General features: G+C 41.3%; 1 long non-coding RNA gene across 1 annotated transcript; it reads left to right on the forward strand.

Moving 5' to 3' along the window:
* The first annotated feature begins 3905 nt into the window (after window positions 1-3905).
* Window positions 3906-4342, forward strand: LOC149937636 (uncharacterized). Its single transcript, XR_016481393.1, has 3 exons — window positions 3906-3920; window positions 4039-4200; window positions 4262-4342. It is a non-coding gene; the product is annotated as an uncharacterized LOC149937636 (long non-coding RNA).
* The last annotated feature ends 2288 nt before the right edge of the window (window positions 4343-6630 follow it).

A 6630-nucleotide genomic window follows, 5' to 3' on the forward strand; every position in this document is an offset into this window, starting at 1 on the left:
TAATTAAAAAACTAATATCCTCGTCCAAACTTATTCTTTCGATAGTCTAATCAGCGCTAGCTTACTTTCTAAAAGTGAAAGTAAAAGTAAAGTGCACTTGGCTCAGTGACACATCTTTGCACGTGCTGCGTTGATCGACCTCTGATGTTTGCCATTTTCTAGGTTGGCCTATTTGACGGATGACAGCTTTGTTCTATTCTGGTACGTTTATTCTTATTAACGCAAATCACATTTATAATTTAATTTTTTATTAGAGTGTCTACCTATTTTTGGTTTTATAAGCAAACAAAAGATAAAGGAAGACCTTTTTAATTTGTTACTTATAAATATATTGCCAGTTGGTGGCTTCTCATTTTTTGTTTTATAGCTTTCCAAAATGTCGCATAATACTCAGGAAGGTAGAAGATAATATTTCTTTCAAGACGCGTCTAACAACCAAAAGAATATACACGCCAGGAATCGAAAGAAAACCGTTAATGTCTCGCCTCTCGAGTTGACGGGAGAGCTTCCAGCCAGGTGAATTAATAGAACCGGAAATAAGCCCGTCAACCTAGGTTTGCCTTTGTAGGCTAGAGACAAGAAAATTGTACTAGATAGAGCTGCAGTTTCCATTCCTGGGGTCTAAATTCTTTAACCTTACTATTACCAAACATCTTATTTTTATATTGCATTGTTTAACTGCTAAATTTCACAAATACCACGTTACTGTCTTTTGTTATTTAACGTGTTTTATTTCATTATTTATTTTAATGTCACAGACGTCAATCTTACAGCGAACGAGTAAACGTAAGCGAAGATGAATTTTTTTTAGCTTTTTGTTTAAGAGAACAAGTTTTGAATTTCCCACATGTTAAATTGAAAGGTAAATATTTATATTTCTTTGGTTTTATTTTCGTATACAAGTGCTTTCCTCAATTTTAGGTTTCGAAGTTTATAAACGGATCATTGACAAATATCCCTTTTATTTTGCTTCAAAAAAAACGTGCAATTCAATCTATGAAAAATACAACTATAAAGCATTCAGCAGTCCAAACTGAGTTAGATAAAAAGTTGTTACCGAAAGTTCACCTGGACAAGTGTTCGCATGTAGATGCCAAAGCCACATTCCATCGTAAGCCTCTGTTTTATAACCATTTTATAAGTCTCATTCTCTAGCGACCCCCAAACGCTTAAAATTCAGCGTCGAGATGGAGGACGAAGACTGGGTCATCCACGAGGAGGACGAATAATAAATTTAGTTCCGTAATTTTAGAAATAATTGAGAGAAAAATAGAAATCCCATAAAATGAAGAAAAAAACGAACAAAAAACCTAAAAAACCAAATCCAAAAAAACCCACGGGTAAGACAACCCGGGTGGGCTTGATTCGATAAAGATATATATATATATATATATATATAGCGAACCGAGCGTTTGGACGTCCGGAGCGCGGTAAAAACAGTATTTTCCGAAAGATGGCGACACTGCGAGTAGCTTTAGCTTTGTGGTCTCTTCACCATAAATACATGCACGTAAGTAAATCACGAAAAACAGTTAAATCATTCAACGGGAAGGCCCCGACGCTGCTCCGAGGTCAACCTAACCGTTGCCGGCCAGTCCCGGTGCAGTGCCAGACCTGCTTCGGACCAATTTAGAAATTGTAGATTGTGTATTTTCCTTTTGTCAATCAAATTTTTAACTAAAAAAATATTATTATTCAAAATATTATTTTAGTTAAAAAAATACCATTAATTTTGGCCATTTTACAATTGTAGATTGTGCTTTTTCTTGCTTTCAATTAAATGTTCATTTCTCAAAGCAAGCGTCATGCCATGGGTAAATGCTTGAACATTTATATGTAAGATAATTTTTTTTATATTATATGATTCATATACGTCGTACGCAGTCCAAGACCGGGGAGTCGGGGTCCGGCTCTTGTAACTCATAAGGGCGGTGGCGAACTGGAAGATATTAGCTCTGGACAAATGGTCCTATCTCCACGTGCGACTTCGGTCAGGTAGTGGCTGGATACTGGACTTCGGCCCAGGCTAACGGTGAGGGTTCGTGCAAACTGGCCACCTCGGCGGATTGGGTAGCCTGCTGTGGGGCGGCGGGCCTCCATATGCGGGCACGGCGGTCCTGTTTCCCGGCATTTCGGATCCTACCGGTATCTCCGGTGCCGGCTGTGCCGGGTTATTTGACTAATGTGTGCTCGTCGTCCCCCTTTAGGAGCTCTATCCAAAGGGTATGACTCTCTACCTCCGTAGGTAGGAAGTCGGCTGGAGATGCTATAGCATCCACTCTTAATCCCACTGCTGTGAGCGAAGTGGGGATTGGTCCACCCATTGCTGCTCCTTCTGCTGGGTTTAGTGGCTTGCGTCAAAGGTGCGACCATCAGTAGTAGGGTTAGGGGGACGCTGGCGTAGGGCACTATGATGATAGGCCTCCGGTGGTATGGTCTCTGTTACTAGGTACACCGGGCTATAAATTCTGACACACTGTCAGGATTTAACATTTGAAATAATCGACTCACTTCACGTGCATTTCGTTGACCATCTCCGTAGTATAATTCGACCATCCTGGACCGCTGTTATAAATTTTAAAATTTATTATTATTATTATTTATTATTTATTTATTGCAATAATCCGCAACAAAAATAAAATAATAATAAGAATAAATTTTAAAATTTTTATGTTAAATGTGTAGGGAAGAAAATAAATATAAATATGGATACCTTTGTGGGCAAAATTGGATCAAAGGTTTTGTGTTAAAAATTGTAGAGGCAGTGGACTGTGATTTGAAAGGCGCAATGACGTCATTCTGTTGTTCACAGGAATATTTTTTAATACTTTAAATGAATTTGACATATTAATCAACAATAAAAATAATGTGCGTCCCTTTAAGGCTGCACATTTAACGAGCTCTAAACTGTTTTTTCAGTTCGAAGAACTGTTTTTGTTATAATAATATTTAGAGCTCTTCTTTTTCTCCCATTTCCACCTCTGCTGCGCGTACATTGGCAATTTACCGGTTTGGTCGTGGAAGAAGTCAACTCAGCCTGAGATATTTTTAGGCTTTTTTGGGTCGCTCTGTAACCTCAATCACTAGTCATATTTTAATTCTGTAAACGGATATACAATCAGCGTGTTTCACTTCATTGGCCCGTCTTCTTACGATTTATAATTTAATCAATAACGCCGAGAAAATATAAGTTTTTAAAGCCAGGAAATTACGGTTTCGATGCATCCATTTTCCCTCTTAAGTTTCAGATTGGCGCGCATGCGCAACGGGAAACTGAGTCTAACATGAAAACCGAGGCCTAGAAAAAATACAGGTCCCAAAGGCAAGGAATTCATTTCCAGTGATGCACAAAACGTTTCCTATCGCTCTTTTTCTTTCATCTTCCAAAGATGGCGGTAGCGATTCTATCTTTTAGTTCTTATATCTCTGAGAATTTTACAAATATATTATTTCAAATAATAATAAACTTTATTTTGGTGCACATGACAACTAGGTCTTCGCACCATACACAACCTGATACAGATACTCAAAAACAAAAGAAAAAGAAAAAATATATATACAGAAAGATAAAAGTTGGCAGTCCTTTCTACTGTTTTTTTTCCGCTTTGTTGTTAAAAACAAAAAAACGACTATTTATGTCTGCTTTGTATTGTACTTGCGCTTTAAAAAATACTGGCCGCGCGAAAAATAGCACAGATATCAGAAATGATTGCCATGTCTCCGTTTTGGACCGCGGTTTTCACCCCTTGTAGATTTGTATCATATCTGCCTGTGTTTAGGGCATGAAAAAGTCTCGGCCTAACTGGTTGACCACGAACACAGGAGAACAGAATATGCTCCACTGTCTGGACCTCCTGAGTGTTACAACTAGTACAAGCATTCGACTGTTTTAAGTTGATAAGGAAGTCTTTCATTGGTAGGTAAGTGATCACAGTTCAGTCTGGCCAGGAGAGAGTCCTTCCATCGGGGAAGCCTCAAGGCTGACAATATGTCACGCGATGAAACTGGTTTGTAACAAACTCTATCCGTACTTTTTAGAAAGAGGTGCCACGCTGTGGTCCAGTTGTTTGACACTAACTGCAAACATCTAGTTTTCAGGCAATTTTTCGAATTTGGAAGAAACTCACTGATAAAGGGGGGACAAGAAACGAGAGAAACATCAGCACATTGGTCTGCCACCACATTTCCCGGCACTCCCACGTGAGCAGGACACCATAACAAAGTGATGCTGCCCTGATAATTGTCACATAATGTTCTAAAGGTCAAGACTTGGAAGTCCAAACTGAAGCTGGAGAACATGGAGAAAGCAGATTTGGAGTCTGAACAGACAATAATATCTCCAAGGCTGTGAGTATGAGCGTAACGTAATGCCTGATTTATTGCAAACATTTCCACCGTAGTGATGGAATGACCCGGGTCCACCAATGACCGATTCTCAATCCCATGTTCCGGGATACAGAAACCCACACCCGCGCAACCAAGATCCTCCCTGACTGAACCATCGGTATATATAATTGTGTGAGTAGCCTGAATTTTGTCTAGTTCTGAGAAAAACATCTGATAAAGTTCTATATCCGACAGGTTGCTCTTTGAGAGCCTTTACCAATTACAATTGATTGTAGCTTTTACTGGCTGCCAAGGAGGGATCAGAGAAATAGGAGCGTCCTGTTCCAAAGTAAGATACCAATCAATATTAAGTTGCTCTAGGTGCTTCCAGTATTTTAGAAGTGGAGGGGTTTATGCGATAGCCATTTTCCTTCATGTGGCTGCAATGCTGGCAGACAAGTTTGGGCTTGCACCCTATAATAAGTCGGAGCATCGGAAGCAGCCCCTAATGTTAGGTATTGTACACCAAGTAGATCTCTTCGGAGGGAAAGTGACATAACGGCAGCTTCCGCCTCCATCATTTCTATTCGGGTAGACTTTGGGACTCCAAGAATTGCCCTAAGCGCTGCATTTTGGACTCTGTCTAACTTGTCAAGGTGTGTTTTAGCCGCCGTATTGTATATCATACAAGAGTAATCCAGTCGGGACCGGATGAATTGTGTATATAATACCTTCAGAGCACGTCTAGAGGCTCCCCAATAGGTAGAGGAAACACATCTCAGTAAATTCATAGAGGACGCATGAAGGGAATCGATATGGGCGCGCCAGGTCAATTTGGAATCGATGGTGACCCCAAGATAGACATACGTCTCCACCCTCTCTAAACGTGATTGACCCAAAGTGAAGAAAGTATCGTCGAGAAAGTCTGTATTACGCTTGTTGTGAATCACCATATATTTACTTTTTTCCGGCTGAAAAGTGAGTCTCCATTCATTGCTATACGCTTCCATATTATTTAGGGCCACTTGAAGATGTTCTTGTAAAATCTGGGCATGTCGCCCAGAAGCCCAGATAGCCAAATCATCAGCGTGTTCCCCGTGTAGAACTCCGACTGGACGCTGCCCTGAGGTAAACCACGAGTGACTGGAAACGTATCTGAAACCTTGTTGCCGACTTTCACCGCAGCTGTACGCCCTTTTAAAAAATTCTCCAACCAATTGTACAGGTTACCAGTAATACCAAATGCTTCCAATTTGGATAGTAATGCTTGATGGTGTACGCTACCAAAGGCATCTTTTAGATCCAGAAAAATAACAACGCAGATGTGGCCCCTAGCCATAGCGATTTGGGCCTCTTGGGTGAGTCTCAGTATATTGTCTGTTGGCCGACGTCCTTTCCGAAAGCCCGATTGCGAATCCGGAATGGCACCACTGGCCTCCAGAAACCAACTAAGCCTTGTCAGGCCCAATCTGTCATACGTTTTTCCTAAGGTAGGAAGCAACGAAATTTCGCGATAGGAATTTACATCTTGGGGGTTTTTTCCCGGTTTACAAATAGGATGTAAGAGCGCATGCTTCCATTCTGTAGGGTAACAGCCTTGAACCCACAAAGAATTAAACAGTTCTAATAACTTTTCTTGGAAAAGTTTAGGGGTGTTCTTCAACATAAGGTTGGAGATGTTATCAACACCTGGAGCCGAGTTTGTTAAACGTGAGAATACACTCTCTAATTCCGCTGGCGTAAAGGGAAGATCGTAAGGGTCCCCTAACGGAGATGGACCTCTCACCGGTGCACCAGACCGGAGGAACCTAGTCGGTGGAAGATGCACGTTCTGCCGGAATCTGTTCGCCAAGACATCAGCAACATCCCCTTGCTGAGAGTAGAACTGGTTACCCTGAATTAACGTAATATTTTGGGTTGACGTAGTGCCTTTGCTAAACCATTTGACCCGCTGCCAAACTTGGGTGAGGGAGGAATGGCTATTTAAACCGTCACAATATTCTTGCCAGCTCTTCCGTTTCAGTACTTTGGTAAAGCAGCGGCCCTCCGATAGCTCACGTAAGCCTATACGGTTCGACTATTTCTTGCAAGCCGTCGTAGGGCATTGATTATTTTTACCTTAACAGGACAAGAAGAATCCCACCACTGGGGGGTGCGAGGTTGAGTAGGACCGCCACAGAGTTTCTTTGGAATAGTCAGTGTAGCAGCGTTGGCTAGCAAAGCTGTAATCGAGTCCACCTGCACTGTGAAGTCTGGGTGAAGAACTCCCTCCGTTAGAGTTTGACGTAAACCCAACCAATCAGC

This window comes from Leiobunum rupestre, chromosome 6 (genome assembly GCF_980474605.1).
Source record: "Leiobunum rupestre chromosome 6, qqLeiRupe1.1.hap1, whole genome shotgun sequence".
NCBI classification, from domain to species: domain Eukaryota; kingdom Metazoa; phylum Arthropoda; class Arachnida; order Opiliones; family Sclerosomatidae; genus Leiobunum; species Leiobunum rupestre.